General features: G+C 46.8%; 1 long non-coding RNA gene across 3 annotated transcripts in view; it reads left to right on the plus strand.

The window, feature by feature from the left end:
- Nucleotides 1–3,710, plus strand: part of LOC119589055 — a 64,075-nt gene that overhangs the window by 7,057 nt on the left and 53,308 nt on the right. For all 3 annotated transcript variants that reach the window (XR_005230165.1, XR_005230166.1, XR_005230167.1), the window contains exon 2: nt 1,996–2,290. This is a non-coding gene — a long non-coding RNA (uncharacterized LOC119589055). The remainder of the gene's footprint in view (nt 1–1,995; nt 2,291–3,710) is intronic.

Genomic DNA, 3,710 nt, shown 5'->3' on the forward strand with positions numbered 1-3,710 from the left:
ATGTTACGTTTGTCTAGAACTGTGACTATGTCTGTGTGTGTCTGTTTTCGCAACCTCAATCTGGCCAATAGCGTATATAAAGGTGCACCGACGAGGAAGGTCTCGAGATTCGTCGACGTGAAGCGCGTCCAGTCAGCAGCACAATCAGCTGTCGCATCCAGCCGAGATATGAACGAGATCAACATTGGCTAGATGGCGCGTGCCTTTCCTGGGCTGTGGAATGTGGAGGGAGATTAAAGGGTGTAAGATGCGATGATTTGGGTGCTAGGGGATGCATGACATCATTAAAAACAGCAGGAGAACAAAAACACAAGGGCTTAGAGGTATATTAGGGGGGAACTAGGGAGACTGGCTTTGAACAGAAAGGAGGTGAAGAGCACGATGACAAGGGAGCGCGCGGGGAATTAAGAAATGCACTGGGAGAAGCAGGGGGACGAAAAGAATACGAAACACACCGAATGCGTCAGCACCAACCTAGTCATGGAACGCTAGCAGACACCACGCAAGCATGTCCATGGGCGGCATAACACCTCGTTTAGACAATAAATCATTCGCCGCAAGCAGAGGTTGTTTGTTTTAGTTAGTGCGTTTTTTGTATGCGTGTATACATTGGTGTTTGTGCATGGCCGCAAGCGAGCGGCCTGTTGCTGACCACGCCGCATTCTTTCCCTAATCGTCATCTTTCTGCTGGTACAGTCTTTCTCAATCCTTGCCTATGCAGAGATCGCCTTCGCATTTCGCCCTGCTTTGTTGCCTCCGTCTAATCGAAACTAAACTGCCACAAGAATCGCAAAGGACACGAAATCAGCTTTTCAGGCAGCCTGCCTTGTCTAAAACAGAAGAGTAAAATAATCCCAGTCTCCCTCACTCCCAGCACCCCTCCTACTCCCTCCCCGCTCCAGCCCCAGCCTCTACCCCCTCCCCCCGCTCAGCACGGCATGCAACACCGCCGTGACCATAAGCGGCGTTCGGCCGCGGTGACGCCCCATGTGTATGTATATACGGCGCGGCATAGCGGGATGCGCCCTGCCCGAACATCCTCACTAGTGACCCACACATCGCAATGCCGTTGTTTCTGCGCCCCATTCCAGGACCCCATGTTTATCCTATGAGATTAGGAAGAGATCCTTTTGAGCGGGAGAGGTTAAAGGCCGGGGGAAGGGGTGAGAAGGAGGATCCTTGCCCTTTCTGGAAGAATGTTATGATTCCTTCTAAGATGCCATCAAACGTCAGCGAGGGAAAATTTAAAACCGGGAGTTATATCGCTTTCGCGCCGTGTAAAAGCTCATTTTGCCATTTTCATTATTCACGAGATGTTGTGATTTTAATGTACGGTGCATATTAATGTCATCTTCATCAACATCAGTCTCTCTCAAGGAGCGCGTTTCATCTTGGATTATCTATCTTCCTCCACTCTTGATCGTGATTCAGTGCGTGATATTTGCATTTAATCAACGCAAACAGGGATGAATCAGTTATTTACATATAAACTGAAATGTAAACTAATACGGTTGTGTCCAAACTGATCGGTCTGTGTTGTCCGTAACATTTATTTATACATTTTTTTTTTTCAAATCTACAATAACATAATACATAAAATGCTAACGTTTTTACAAACACTGATGCTTAAACATCTATGATAACACATGGTTAGTTCTGCCACTTATTCATCAACATAACAATAGAACCTTTGTACCAACCCTATCATTGCAACACTTTTGCAACTCATTATATTCCGTGTAACATTGATACCCACAGACATTCTATTCCGTACCTGCAATGGCATGGCAACGAATCGGCTTCAGTGCAAATGCAAAATATCAATGATGATTTCCTTGAAGGCGTGAAATAGTGGTCAATGTTGTATATGCCACTAAACGGATGGTAGTAACAACCAACTAAAAACGTGTAGCTAAAAATGTGTCTGTGAAGGTGTATGTATTGTTCCGGTATCCTTGTGCCCCAGGCTAACATATCTCCTTCTCAACGTTATAGATCAGGCAAGGAAAAAGTAGAGGCTCAAGGAAGGAGAAAATGGACCGTGCGAACTCAATGGATAAAAGAGCCGAAGGACAAAGAAAAAAGAGAAGAGCTGTGGCTGGCGAGTAGTCGGCCTCTCCCCGCCAGGTCGTGACAAAGAGAAACTTCATGACACTAAGACAGCAGAAAACACGGGGCTGCGACGACGGCATGGCCAGCGTTACCAAAAGCCAAGCAGAGGATACCACGGCGGCGGATGAACCACTGGTACCAACGCCGAGAGCAAGCTATGACTCAACTCTTCCACAAGGTAAGCAAGTCTGTAATCTCCCGCCTTATACAGCTCATGGATTTTTTTTAACGCTAGAGACGCGAGGAGGAGACTGGCGTGCGACTACGAAACCATATGAAATTTTGTTCTGTGATAAAGGAACTTTCTTCTGTCCGAGGCGTTTAATGAATTAATGAAGTTATTAAAAGAAGAAAGAAGTACGTTTCCCAAAGCTATTTCGCCGCTAGAGGCAGCCCTTATCAAGTGTGCCTTTGTCTCCTGCCTTTCTGTTGTTGCTGATATCCTAAAAGATTTATTCCAACTGTCAAACTTTATTTTACAATAATTAATTAGTTTTTAGACCGTTTCGACTTTAGTTTTTTTTATATACATCTAAGCATTCATCCCCAGTGTCGAGCCCCGCAAAAATGTGCATAAAAATGTTAGACTTTTTATGTTATATCCATGTTGAATAAAGCCAGAGGTAATTCAGTGTAAACTTTCGTTCCCAACAGAGAGCATTCTAACATCAGAAACCATTCAGTGCTCCTTCGCGGCATCAAAGCTGCTTACCAGACAGGCCTAATAACTTAATTCCCAAGAATGTGGTTGGGTAATTAGCGGTGCAGGTTTCCGGGTAACGAGAACACACGGCTCAGGGCTGTTATTGAATGCGATGCCTTATGGTACTTCGGGCTCTAATCACGGCCATTCAGTCAAGGATGCGGGCTCATTCAGGGACCGCCCCGCCAGGACCCATTGTCGTTGAAGAACACTCGCGCTATTTGTTATCGCGCGAATTAAAGACGCCATGCGCGCCCTCGCAGACTGACGGAGGACAATGTTTCCCGGATTCAGCAGTTTGGAAACAATTCCTAGCCGCGCGAAGCAGGAGGATCTTGCCTCCCTCGAGAGACGCGATCCTCCGCTAGACAAGGGGTCGGGGCGGCCACACCTTGACTTCCACACGACTCGGCTGCACAAGCAATTCAGTGTTTTGTAAAGATTTATTTGAATTATTATAATCCCATTTAACAGACGAGCAGAGCCTGGTTAGAAAATATTTTAATTCTGTGATATACGAAATATACAAAGCAGCTACACAAGCATAATGGGCGGCGAGAGGAGAGTAAAAAAAATAAATCCTGCAGGCAGAGCAGGAAGGAGGGGGGGGGGGTACCAGTCAACCAGGTATATGAATCCACATTCTGAGTCGTGAAGCCGAAGCGCCAGGCAGCACGCATGCTGGAGCAGGTGATGCAACGCCTCCCCCTCTGAGTATGGGGCCATCGGCGCTGATAACACACTGCAATTTACGGCTCCCGGCGCCCTTTGCGGTGTCAGACAATCATGATATCGGGACGCCCTTGTTTATCGCCACACTGCACGAATTCCACGCTTTTCGGCCAGTCTGGTTTCCGAGCGAGGCTGTCATACGCTCTGTAACTTTCAACAGTGC

The sequence above is a fragment of the Penaeus monodon genome, chromosome 25 (genome assembly GCF_015228065.2).
Source record: "Penaeus monodon isolate SGIC_2016 chromosome 25, NSTDA_Pmon_1, whole genome shotgun sequence".
NCBI lineage: Eukaryota > Metazoa > Arthropoda > Malacostraca > Decapoda > Penaeidae > Penaeus > Penaeus monodon.